General features: G+C 44.7%; 1 long non-coding RNA gene across 3 annotated transcripts in view; it reads right to left on the bottom strand.

Annotated features, from left to right (window-relative positions):
* Window positions 1-14,106, bottom strand: part of LOC310849556 — a 36,916-nt gene that overhangs the window by 1,466 nt on the left and 21,344 nt on the right. For all 3 annotated transcript variants that reach the window (XR_014566970.1, XR_014566971.1, XR_014566972.1), the window contains one exon: window positions 8,954-9,042. This is a non-coding gene — a long non-coding RNA (uncharacterized lncRNA). The remainder of the gene's footprint in view (window positions 1-8,953; window positions 9,043-14,106) is intronic.

Genomic DNA, 14,106 nt, shown 5'->3' with positions numbered 1-14,106 from the left:
TTCTTCTTCAGGAAACCTTGCATGTTCTATCTGACTGGCCAGAGAAACAGGTTGGGTGGGTCCTGTGAGCTGATGTAGTAACTTAATTAGACCAAATTGCATCTAATCAATCTGTGAACTCCTCCCTTCTCCCTGTGAGCTGTTGTTATACAGTAGAGAGGATGCAGGGCTTAGGAGACATCACACCAAATCCTTGGTTAGCCAAAACCTTGGTTACCCTGAGTGGTAAGCCACCAGCTTTCAGCTCCTCCTACCTCACAGGGGTGCTGTGAGGATAAATATTATAGAACAACTTTTGCAAATAGGTCAGATAACCTGCTGCCCCTGGTCTCTGAGCTGCCTCCCCAACCCAAAGAAAGGTGCCTTCTCACACTGCCCCACAGGGGTCTGGGAAGAGGATTCCCCAGTCTTACTGGCCCAACAGAGACTGGCCAAAGGTGAACATGAGGCCAACACCTTACCTTGGGAGTCAGCAGCAGGCGCTGCTGGGCCTGCAAGGTGGAAAGACTCTCAGTTTCCAGGCAGGCCTTGAACACAGCAAGCACAAGAAAGTCCAGCACAGCGCCTGCCTGGCCTCACACTTGTCTGTCCGTTCCCAACAGGCTCTGTCTGTTCCCAACTGGCTGGGCTCCCTTGATCGCTTTCTTGCTTACTCCAAGGCCATCTCAGCTCCAGGCAACCAGCACCCTCTGGCCAGCCCCAGAGGCAACATTCGCCTGCAGAGCTTGTAGCCAGGGCTGCTGCAGCAAACAGCTGTGCAAGCCTTTGGGAGGCCGAGACGCATCAGAGGAGGGAAGGAAGGAAAGAGGGACAGAGGCCAGTGTTGCCTGTGGCACCCCAACCATAATTCAAGGCACCCCAGGGTGCCATGGCACACTGGTTGAAAACCACTGTCATAGTAGATGGGCAGCCTGATTCTATGCATGCTTAAATGTAAAGGTAAAGAGACCCTGACTGTTAGGTCCAGTCGCGGACGACTCTGGGGTTGCAGCGCTCATCTTGCTTTACTGGCCAAGGGAGCCAGCGTACAGCTTCCGGATCATGTGGCCAGCATGACTAAGCCGCTTCTGGCGAACCAGAGCAGGGCACAGAAACACTGTTTACCTTCCTGCTAGAGCGGTACCTATTTATCTACTTGCACTTTGAGGTGCTTTTGAACTGCTAAGTTGGCAGGAGCTGGGACCGAACAACAGGAGCTCACCCCATCGTGGGGATTAGAGCCGCAGACCTTCTGATCGGCAAGCCCTAGGTTCTGTGGTTTAACTCACAGCGCCACCCACGTCCCCGCATGCTTACTCAGACACAAATCCAACTGAATTAAATGGGACTTACTCCCAAATAAGTATTATAGGAGAATGCAGCCTTTACTCAGCTGTAGCAGCAGTAGTAACTGCTACATCACTTAAGGCTGAATTTCAATTTCTATTCCAATGTAGTAACAGTGTTCTCTTCTTTACCTGGTGTCACAGTGACCTACTTGAATGCTAAAAATCTTTTTTGAGTGCTATTGAAGAAGACTGGAACAAATATAGGACAAAGCATTTAGGAGGTGGCTTTGCAGTTTTGCTGGTAGGAACAAACTAAGATTAAAACCACATTTTAAAAGATAGTTCAGTTTAAGAAATGACCTGACCTGGAAACTTATTTTGCCTTCAGGTCTCTTTGCTTGTATGTCAGGAAATTAGAATCATTTCCAGTCCCTTTATTAATAACAGGAGATCATTGACATTGGTTTCAACCATGTTGGCATCTGCCTGTCTCAGGAGACAATGGAGTGCACATCCAGGGGTGAAGTCAAAGAGCTGCGTCATCAGCACTGAAGTGACCTCTCTGGGACGCAAGCCTGGGCAGTGTGTATGGAGGTCCTGGGCTGCCCAGACGACAAGACGCCCCCCCCCCGGCCTCACTGAGGAAAGCAGAGGAATGCATTTGACACCAGCTTGGCCACAGGAGTTGCTGAAATAAGGTGTGCAAGGTGCCATCCAGCTGCCTTAGGGACTCCACTCCACTCTTACGGTGGCAATATTAGCAGCCTCTCAGCTCACAAGTCTTAGATTCCAAGATGGGTATGAGTCTCAAAATGCAATCCAGGAGACTTTTTAGCCAGTGTGCCTAGGGAGACACACTAGCAGGTACCTCCAAGCAGGCAAGTATTATACATCTAAAGCACATTACTTTCCCCAAGGACTAAACTGTTGGGGCCTAAATGGTTAAGGGTGCTGACATTTGTAGCTCTGTAATCTACACTTTCCAGGATTCTTTGGTGGAACCCATGTGGTTTCAATGTATGGGTTGTATACTGTCTTATACCCTACGCATGTGCATCTCTACAATCTGCTCCAATATATGCATTCTCCAGTCCCTTTCTTCCTGCCTATTTGGGGATGATTACCCTTGAAAAGCCAAGGCTGACACACTGATAGTGCACAATCTCCAGACAACAACTCCTCCTCCTCTACCACCACCAGCCCTGCTTAAAAACCCCCAACAACCTTGCAAGACATGCAAATAAGTGATGACATCCACACCACAAAAATAAAAAAGCAACTCTGCCCTTGACCACACCTGTCCTTGTCCAAAGAATGCAAAGTAGTTTGCTGTTGATGCAGAAGTAGGCTAGAACACACAAAGGGAGTGGTTTGAAGTTCAATGAAACATAATAATAAAACAGCAGCTAGCAGAAGGGCAGCATTTTTGGAACGCAGTAAGTGGCCTTATACAAGAGCAGCGTATTTATCCATCCAGCCCAGTATTGTCTACTTCTGATGGGCAGCTGCTCTTGGGCTGTCTCGGGTTACAGGACTTTCCCATAACCTGCTACCTGATCCTTTGAACTGGAGACGCCAGGATAAGACCCAGGACCTTCCAAGCACGTGCTCTACAACAGAGCTAGGCTCCTCCTCCTTATTTAAAAATATACATACTACAGGAAATGGTGCAGGGAAAGGGAAAGGAGAGTTCCACAGCATCACATTACTCATTGTAAAGTTTTAATAGCTGCCTAAGAGCAAGAGGCCAAGGCGCTTACCTAAGTTCAGTGAGGAGCTCATTCCCTGGCTGCATTGACTGCTCCAACAGGGCACACTGTTTAACATGCATTTGTGGTGTTCACTATGTGGTTCTACTGCCTCTGTGACAGGGCTGGTGGTGGCACATTGCCCACTTCTCTAAGAAGGTGACAATAGTTTGTGACATCTGCTCAACATGGTGCTGTTGTGGCAGCTACCCATAGATATGGACATTGTTGGGACTGGCAGGGGGTGAGCCAGAGGATACAATGTGGAGACAGTACCTCTCTGGCACTGCCCCATAAGTCCATACTGCTGTGGAGATCTTTGGCTGTGATGCTACTTGCCCCAGTTCCCCCCTGTGGACCATCATGCTGTTTGCATACTCTGGCCTCAGGCCCATCCAGTACACATGCCACCAGCTGACCCCCCAGGCAACACAGAAATCTCTCCTACTGCTTTCTGTCACCTTGGCCCTATGCCCCTGCTGTGCCCCACTGCCTAGGCCTGCTCCAGGACCTACTGTTAAGACCACCCTGTGTCCCCCACCCCTTGGCCTCCCACCAGTATGGTGGTTGCAATATCCAGAGAGCATTATTGTGGCTGGCAAGTAAAGCAGTTTCCCAGATAAAGCCCAGCCTTCTCCATGTTCCAGCCTTCTGGCTGGTGCAGGTGTAACAGGTAGGTTCACATACAATTCCTCATATTTATGGGCACAAACTGCTGGATAATATTTTCTGATGCTGCTGTGAGCTTTGTCCTTCTAAAGGCAACATGTTTATCCAAGTCATACAGGAGACACTCTCTCTTGGCACATCCTCATCGTGGACATGAATCAGCAGTCCAGACATCTATTTCTCTCTCGTTTCATCATATACGTATTGGGAAATAAAGGAGATAATGATCTGAGCTTTCCACTGTGTACATTACATTAGGTTTTTTGCTACAGGGGTATTTGCATATTGCCCTTTAAGTGTAGTAGATTAGACAATTACCAAGGAGTCTACTTGGAAACCAGGATGTCTGGATTTAGTGCAGTTAAACATTTCCTGTGTAATTGTAGCAGGTTGATGCCCCAACTTGCTCAGGAGAAAGGGGATAGTCACCATTAGCCAGCTTGATCCAATTCCAATATTGTGGCTTCCTTCCCGTTAAAAGTGGCCATGTGAACAGAATGTGACGTCACTGACATGCAGAGTTTGCTGGAGCTCTTAATTCACAGATTGTAATGATCCGTCCCATTTTTAGCAGGATTACTTCAGCAGACCACTGGTGCCAATGTTCAAATCATTAGAAATTACCTCAGCAGGCCCTCACTGGGAAAATGTCCAGTGAGACTTAATGGATGACTCAAGAGGGTAAACGGCGCTCTGAGGAACCAGTATGTCCATCAGAATGCAATTGCCTCAGAAAAGCGGTTGTCAGCCTGTGTGCCAATAAATAAATGGTATGTGTCTCCTCAAGGTTAACTAGAGCCAGTCCTACCATTAGGCAAAATGAGGCAGCCATCTTAGACAGCAGATGCTAGGCGCTGGCAGCAGTAATTCCTCATGGGTAAATATGGCGCCCCCTCCCCAAAAAGAAGGGAGGGTGGAACAAAGCATGCTCAAACCCATAGAATATGCAGTACAGATATTGACCTCTGTGTCCACCTCAGTGATTTGGGTTTGGGGGGACCATATAGGCAGAGAAAACAGGCAGCACGCTAGTGTGGATTATATATGCTCTACCTACTGAGCTAGAATATAATATTATTTTAAGCCCAATTTTGTGCAACTTGACCTGGAAGGGAGGACACGCCATTTCCTACTTGACTTTAGGCAGCAAAATATATTGGACCCACGCTGAGATAAAAGTGTTTTAGGTCTCTCAGCATGTATCATTTCAAGGTTCTCATTTTGAAAATGCCCCATACAGACTCCATGTGTAAATTTATAATCTCTGAGAGAAGGCGAGAGAAAAACCTGCAACATGTCTGGACATGACTTCTGATGGTGAGAAGGTGGGGCTTTAGAATTCTGAATCTCTTTTGACCCCTTTCCAGGATAAACAGAAGCAAACTGAATTATGATAAAGCAAGAAAAATCCAGATGTATTTAATTTGTATAATATACAGTGGTACCTCGGGTTACAAACACCTCGGGTTACAGACACTTCAGGTTAGAAACTCCGCTAACCTGGAAGTAGTACCTTGGGTTAAGAACTTTGCCCCAGGATGAGAACGGAAATCGTGTGGCAGCGGCCCGGCGGCAGCAGGAGGCCCCATTTAGCGAAAGCGCACCTCAGGTTAAGAACAGTTTCAGGTTAAGAACGGACCTCCGGAACGAATTACCGTAAGTTCATAACCAGAGGTACCACTGTATAGAGAATGCCCAGCTATGTGTCATTCCCTGATGCAAACTAAATTATGATAAAGCAAGAAAAATGCAGATGCATGTGTATAATATATAAAGAGTGCCCAGCTGTGTGTCGTTCCCTGATGCAAAATGGGCACAGATTTTGTTCTAAAGTACAGAGACTATTGAGGCTCATGTGAATCCTTATCAAGTCATATTCAAAGAGGCAAAGAGGGGAAGGCATGGCAGATGCCATTCTGCCCAAGATGGCTGCCTGAAGGTGGATTTTATGACCATACACAATAAGTTGGACTGTCGGTCCAGCTAGCTCAGTGTCATCCACACAGAATGGCAGCAGATCAGAAGTGTTTCAGAGTTTTTCCTACGCTTAATGGAAAATGTCAGTGGTTGAACCTTGGACTTTTTGCATACAAAGGATATATTCTGTCACTGAACTACACCCCTTGTAGCCAATGCCTTTTCTGATCAACTTAAGTTAATATGTTATGACGGAAACCAACATTACTGAGATAGGGAGTTTTGCCCTGGCAGACAGGAGTGGATTTATTTTATTTTATGTCTGGCTGGTGTTACTTGATTTCCAGCTGCTGCATAGTAGTTAAGGTCTGCACTATGTCCGGTATTTCAGGGAATACACCTGGGGAGGTCACAACTTGTACTTCTGGAATGACAAGATCAACTCTCTCTTGTCTGTCTGTCAAAATTTGCCAGTACAGAAGGTGGTTTTTTTGGTCAAACCGAAAATAACTGTTCTGTCCAAACTGAAAATCTATGTAATGCAAAGTTGTATAGTGGAAAATTTTGAGCTGCCTGCTGGAGCTCGTCATTTCAGCCTTCATAGCCACAATCCCAAGGAAAGTATAAAATGCAGGTCCAGCTGGGTCCATCAACCCTACCCAAAAAGAGCAGCAGTGCATAACATAATGCCAAATCTATGGCATGACTTCAATCCTGATGCGTAGTTTCCTATGAACGTAAGACAAGCCAGCTAGATGAGGCCAATGGTCCATCTAGGCCACCATCCTGTTCTCACAGTGGCTGATCAGATGCCCATAGGAAGCCCACAAGCAGGACATAAGTGCAACAGCACTCTGCCCCCCAGAGATACCCAGCAGTGGAGGTAGAACATAGCTATCATGACTAGTAGCCATTTCCTGGGAATACACTCAATTGCATTCAGTGGCGCCTTGTTTTGGCTGCATACATCTGTCTTGTAAACCACAGCTTTAACAAGAGATCTTCAGGCAGGTGAAATGCAACCCTTGGCTTTTCATTAGATATACAAATAAGTGCCACCATTTAAACTGTGAGCATTAAGGAGGATCTACCCCCCACTTCATTAGTTTTCTTAGGATGCTTGATTGTCACTTTTTTCAGACAGAATGCAATTTCATATCAGCAGATTCAGCTCACACAGTTAAAGTGGGCTTGATGCTTTTTGTGCAACAAACTTGCTTCCAACCCCCCCCCCCCATATTTTTATTTTTTGCAATAGGGAAAGTGATGGGAAAATGCACTGGAAATGGTGGGTAACAATTGCTTGTGATGTAAATTCCCCACAAATGAATCAGAACAATTGTTCAATAAACAGTTGGACTTCGCATAACCTCCTCACAAACTTTGCGCAAACAAATCAGGATGAACGCTCAATAAACAGGTTATCTGGAAGTGACCTTATTCTCAGACTTTCTCCGTGCAATTAAAGCAAAACCTGAATGCCTCATTCACTTGTCAGAGCAAGGAGAGTCTATAGATTAACCTGGCACTCCAGCCGATGACATCACCACTCCTTGCTCTGAAAACATCTGAGAGCCGCACTCCTCTGCATTCCCTCCTACTATAACCACTAATGCAGTGAAACTGCGTACAGTACTGTATATGCTTGTGCATCTTGAACATGAATTTGTTCAAGGAATCCGTACTTCTGTACAAGTTCTAGAAGAGCCACATTCCGAGAGCTGGAGCCAGCCATAAGATTTTCCTTTTCTGCCTTGAAACCTCTCCAGCATATATTGAGGTAGCCTTTGGAATTCTGAACAGTCCCACGATTCAGTCAAGAAAGAAATGCATTTACAGAAGGGCACTCTTGACTGTATGGAATATTTGACAATATCTGAGTGCAATCAAATAATAGCAGGTCAATTGGGCTGGCATGCTGACCCTAGACGGCTTCCAATCCATTCATTGTCTACGATTGATCTGGGAATGACTTATGGCCCACCACAGTGGAGCTGTCAAGTCTAATAAGCGAGCAAAGCCATCTGACTGCACTGCTGAAGACAAATGGTTTGCACCTATAAATCTCTAGTAGGCAGGCTGTCATTCAAGTTTTTACTGGAGATAATAATGGAACTAAGGCTTGAACCCATAATGCACCAGGGTTATTTTCCATGCCTTTAGTAGGATCAATACATTGTGACAGAAGCATTTTGCAATTGAAGTCTTGCAGGGTGCTCTGCCACAAATCCTTCCTGGACAGCTTTTGGAGCTGTGCTTAATGCTAGCTTAGCCAGAGAATTCACACAAGCTAAAATAATGCCAAAAGCATTGTGATTTTTCCTGGACAACACAGAATTTCAGCACTCAGGAAACTTTCATACACAAAGTTTGGATTCTATTCCCCTAATTGGTCTTAATGTTGACAAAAATGTATCACCTATTGGACCAGCTCCAGCATTGCGCAGGCTGGTGGGCCCCATATTACACTGGGCTTATCTGACAGTGGCAACAACAGCAGCACTCCAAACTGGGGCAGAGGGCTATGAGTTGCTGTTTGAATTTCCCACAATGCCCAGGAACCTCAGTAATGCTATTGCAGGGAACTTAAAATAGAGTCTAGCCAACTCAGCAGTGTGAAATGGGGAGCCCTGAGGCAGGCAGGCGTCAGCTCTGGTGGGGCCTGCTACTTTAGGATGGCAGGTGCCCACATCAGGCCTGCATCTATTTTTCTTCTTCATTAACAGAATTCACATGTGGCGCAAACAAAGCTTCTTAGTGTCTCAAGTGAAACATACGTGAATGAAAACAACCACCACATTAGAGTCAGTATGTTATGGTTGGCTCCCTACTTTCTAGTTTCTTCACCCACCCTTTAGTCTCTACTGTTCATTGGGTAAGTTGTCAAGTTTATTAAACAGATCACTCCACTTTCAGAGAAAGAAGATAAATTCCAGGGCTCCTTAATAGTTCAGGGAATTTCCATGCAAGCACATTCCACAGCTGGGAGGAGAGAGAGCTGGGCTAGAGAGAGAGAGAGAGAGAGAGAGAGAGAGAGCTATCACAGCAACAAAGGAAGGGTACCTTACATGACCACTTTGTGAGTAATTGTCCCATCATACTGCTCTTTGCATGCTGCTTTTCAAAACCAAAAAAAGCCAAAGAGCTCACAGTCAAGAGGTTACATATGAAAAATATCAGAAAACACCATCAAAATCCTGCTATTAAAATTGCACATTAAAGAAATTAAAAATCTGAAACTATCACAGCAGCATTTTAAGGAGCACATAAAAATCCAGTATGGGGTTGTGGTTAGAGTGCTGGACTAGGATGAGGGAGATCTGGGTTCAAATCCCCCATTCAGCCACGTACCTTGAGCCAGGCACACTCTCTCATCTTAAGCTCCCCCACACGGTTGTTGGGAGGTTAACATGTGGACAATGTACACCACCTTGAGATCCCTGGAGGAAAGGTAGGATATATAAATGTAATAAATAACACAATCAAGTCTCAAAAGTAACCCCATTCCTCACTTTCTCCATCACATCAGATCCTTCACACAAATCGGCCTCCAAATCTCCAGCTGTTCTCTGGCCTCAGCTTATAGCAGCAGTGTGTGTGTGTGTGAGAGAGAGAGAGAGAGAGAGAGAGAGAGACAGACAGACAGACAGACAGACAGACAGACAGACAGACAATCCCCCTTCAGCCCTGTTCTGTTCAGATGCTCACCCCTGTAAGCTGTTCCCAGAGTCACTGCTCAGATGAGAGGGCCAACTCCTCCCAGTTCCTTGCAATGGTCTCCACTAACACAGGCTAGCAGCCACTGTCAAGCCAATCCACTTAGGAACAAACAGGAGGTGCAAAACACTCAAAAAGTGGTCAGTTGCAATAGTCCCTCAGTCAACCCTGCTCCCCACTGCCTAAAATAAGCCAAGAAACTCCTATGTCTAACTGGTTCAATCAGTTTGGTCTAACACAGTCTAAATAATAACTAAGCATACAGACTCCGGTTACCGAATGTACCTTAATATGAATGCATTTGTGATATTGCTCATGTGGATACCAAACACTATTTCCGTGAAATGTGTTTGATATATTTACAGCTGTTTTTCTTGTACCTATATATTATTGATTGGATTACAGTTCTTGTGAGCTGCCTTGAGCATTGGTTGGAAAAGTGGCTTATAAATAAACTTGATGATGCTTGGCGACTTCTTAATTCATGTTACTTAAGTTGCCCTTCAGACAAAAACATGTTTGAATTATTTTCTATACAGATGGCTTCCATGCAAGAGCAAAGTAATGTCTGAACAAATCCAAAATCCTCCTGTGGATTCATTCTCTGCATTTATATGCATTCTAAAAACGGGTGGGGGGGGGAGAGAGAAGAAAAATAGATATTGTCCAAGAGGATTTGAAGACTTTTTAGCTTGGGTGTCCAGAATAAACACTGACAAACTGAAATGGCGGCGTGGCCAGAAAACTCTTATTGTGGATACTAAAAGTTGTGTATGCACAGGTGGGAGTTTCTATTTAGATCTAGCTGTTTCCCCCACACCCAGCCAAGCAGACAAACCACATTTTCGACTTGCATGTTTAAAACAGTTTGCACTGTTCCAAATCTAAACCAAGATAACCAGCTGCTTAAAGGATTATTTTCCCCCCTGCTGCTGCATCTCTTTTGTGCACAACTGATGTGTTTACAAGTTGACTACAACAGACTTTTAACATTCTGATAAAACAGTTGTTGGTTTTTTTTAAAAAAAAAACAGCAGCAACAACAACCCACAAAATTCTAATTACAGGCTTATGTGCAGTGGGCATGGATCAGTTTCATCCAGAATGGCAGTTCATAGTAAACACATTGTAGGCTATTCTTAACACATGCACATTGTGGCCTTGTTACAAAGAAAGGTAGAAAGTTTGGGATCATAATTTACCATAGTGATGGTATTCACCGTACATGCTAGGACTGTTGCAAACCACAGAGATTTCAGTCTTGCACTGCCAACTTGTTTGGCACTTTCTCTAGATGTGAGGCTACAAAATATCACGCTTTTCCCACACAAAAGAGGTTGCAGAAGAATTCTGTATTTTTTGAGGTAGGCCAGAATACATTTTGAAGGGACGCAGGTGGCGCTGTGGGTTAAAGCCTCAGCGCCTAGGACTTGCCGATCGAAAGGTCGGCGGTTCGAATCCCTGCGGCGGGGTGCGCTCCCGCTGCTCGGTCCCAGCGCCTGCCAACCTAGCAGTTCGAAAGCACCTCCGGGTGCAAGTAGATAAATAGGGACCGCTTACCAGCGGGAAGGTAAACGGCGTTTCTGTGTGCGGCTCTGGCTCGCCAGATGCAGCTTTGTCACGCTGGCCACGTGACCCGGAAGTGTCTCCGGACAGCGCTGACCCCTGGCCTCTTAAGTGAGATGGGCGCACAACCCCAGAGTCTGTCAAGACTGGCCCGTACGGGCAGGGGTACCTTTACCTTTACCTTAGAATCCATTTTGGGAATGGTGATGCTTTCCCATCTTTTCTGGTTCCATAGATGTCCTAGATGTTCTTTCTGTAAACTGCTTTGAGGTGGGTTTTTTTTTAAAAAAAACGATCATGCAGTAAATTTTATAAAATATTTTTTTTAAAAAAAACACTGAATACCTAATAGTTTTGGCAGATTCCCAGTCAGATTGGGAAACAGCCGTTGTATACACACACTCATATAAACATAGCATAGGGAGGCTGATGGGATTTTCTTTTCCTGTGTAGCCCAAGTCAGTGAACTGGAATAAACAATCATTGACAGCCTAGAGTCTCTCTCTTGAACACATGCACTGTGATGGAAGATTTTTAGAAAACCCTTTTTTTGGAAAGAAGTTTCTCTCATATTTTAGGCTTGCAGTCCGTTGTGCTCAATGGTGCTTTCTTTTGAGTAGATATATATATAGTTGCATTGTTAACACATTTTAAATAAATGTTGTGAAGATTTTTTTTGTTTTGTTTTTGGAAGATCATTTTGGAATGATCTTTGGGAAGATCATTCAGGTTGAACCTACAGAAAAGTAAATAAACACTATTCTTCCTGGATATACTCACAACCTATACTTTGTCTGTTCCAGATGCCAGGATGAAAAGACCCAGCTGCCAATGGTAAGATTCACATTACTCCAGGTGCCTCCAGACCACCGAGGTTTCATTGGTGCTTTAATACTGTATTTATGGTCCTATTTAGCAGTATTTTTTATGATTTTGCTGTTATCATCATGTGAACCACCCTGATAATTTCTAAACTGAACTGTGGTGCAGTATGTATATTTATAAATCATATTAAAATGTATTTTTAATAGGTTGGGGGCAATCCAGATGATACCCGTGGGTTCTTTTCAACACTATGATCCTGTGACTGTTAGAAGCTACAAGTAGAAACCTGGTGAACCAGTCCGACTAGATCCTTTGTTAAGCTAACCAGTTAAGTTCTTCCATTTGCACGTCCAAAGAGGTTGCCCTGCTGCCATAGAGACAAATGGATAAGTCTTTTCCCACTTCACCTGGCTGGTCATCATAGGCAAGAGAACAATAAGCCAAGGGACTGCATTGCTGCTTCACTGTGATGCCATCTCTCCTCCTTGGGAGAGTTCATTCATTTATTCATGATTTGGCTGTTGGGGCAAAGAAGGAATAGGAAACTTCATTTCCATAAACTTCCTTAAGTACACTTATTATAGATCTGAAGCCAGTGTACTTCAGGAAAATGGCCTTTATCTTATTGTGCAGGTAAGTTGACTGTGTAGCGCCCTTAAATGCTCAAAATGTCCTATAGGGCTCTCTGAATGTATTTGTATACTTCAGTGTTTCCCAAACTTGAATCACTAGCTGTTTTTGGACTACAACTCCCATGATCCCTCACTACTGGTCCTGCTAGCTAGGGATGATGGGAGTTGTAGTTCAAAAACTGATGGGAGACCCAAGTTTGGGAAACACTGGTATACATGAAAGCACTATTATCTGATTTGGCAGCAAACATATTTATAGTCAGTGAATCTTTTCAGAATGCTTGGTCTCCCTCTGTCCGCTTTAATATGAACTATAATGTGGACTCATAAATGTATGTCATTTTAAAAGGTAAAGGTACCCCTGCCCGTACGGGCCAGTCGTGTCCGACTCTAGGGTTGTGCGCCCATCTAACTTAAGAGGCTGGGGGCCAGCGCTGTCCAGAGACACTTCTGGGTCACGTGGCCAGCGTGACGAAGCTGCTATGGCGAGCCAGCACCAGCGCAGCACACGGAAACGCCGTTTACCTTCCCGCTATAAAGCGGTACCTATTTATCTACTTGCACTTGGGGTGCTTTCGAACTGCTAGGTGGGCAGGAGCTGGGACTGAAAGACAGGAGCTCACCCCGCCGCGGGGATTCGAACCGCCGACCATGCGATCGCCAAGCCCTAGGCGCTGAGGTTTTACCCACAGCGCCACCCGCATCCCGTATGTCATTTTACCTTACATTAAAGCAGGGAAGGGAGAGGGGAGCTGTGGCTCTTTAGATGTTGTTGGAACTCCACTTTCCACCAGTCTCAGCCAGTAGCCAGGGATGACCAGAATTGTAGCTCAGCATCTTCATGGCCACAGGTTCCCCACCTCAGATATATATATAAATATGTGCCTTTTTGCATTGACAAAAACACACCTGTTTAATTTCTTTGTGTCAAGCTACTGTTAAAGGCACAGGGCTTTAACAGTTGGCAACCTAATCAAGTTATGCGGAATCATTGCACTGCCTGTTTGCGTAAGAGCTCAAATAATGCCTTTAGGGTCTGATGCAGTGGCCATAAAAATCAATGGCAGGAACATCTCAGAATGTCTTTTTCTGAAAATAGCCTTACCTTAACATGAAATCTGGCCTACAGTTAAGGAGAGTTGGGAGTGGAGAAACAAGTAGGTGGAGCCTTTCTGGACAATGGATATAAATCTTTCTCCATCATTTCCTGTTGAATTTCTGCCAATATATTTGTGCTCTCATCAACATTGCTTTGTGTTTCATCACACTGTTTGTTACGTACATTTAAGGTTTAATGGTCACAATCCCTCCTCTTTGAATTTCATTTCCTACGGACCTCACTGCTTCTCTATTTCCCTCTCCCCCCCCAAATACACACACACACACACACACACACACACACTCTCACACCTGTCAACTTAGAATAACACCATGCATTTGATGAAGTGGACTCTAGTCTACAAAAGCTTATGCCATAACACATTTGTCACTCTTTAAGGTGACATTGGATTTTTTGCTGGTATTTGCTTTTTACACAGTTAAAGACTCTTTTCTTCTTTATTTTTTTAATGGAAGCATTAACCATGATCCATTTTCAATTGTCCATTAAGCAGTGCCTCCTGACTGTGAAACAATTAACCTTTATTTGAGGCGGACACAGCTGTGTGTGGAATCTGCTTCTCCGTTCCATTGGACACCTGTTTCCATTACATTTATTACCATCCCTGCAGAGTTGCAACAACTAGATTGCTGTGGACAGAACTT

Source organism: Podarcis gaigeae (genome assembly GCF_964106915.1).
Source record: "Podarcis gaigeae genome assembly, chromosome: 7".
In the NCBI taxonomy this organism is placed as follows: Eukaryota; Metazoa; Chordata; class Lepidosauria; order Squamata; family Lacertidae; genus Podarcis; species Podarcis gaigeae.
Note: the sequence above shows the minus strand (reverse complement) of the source record. Positions and strands in the feature narration are given on the sequence as shown.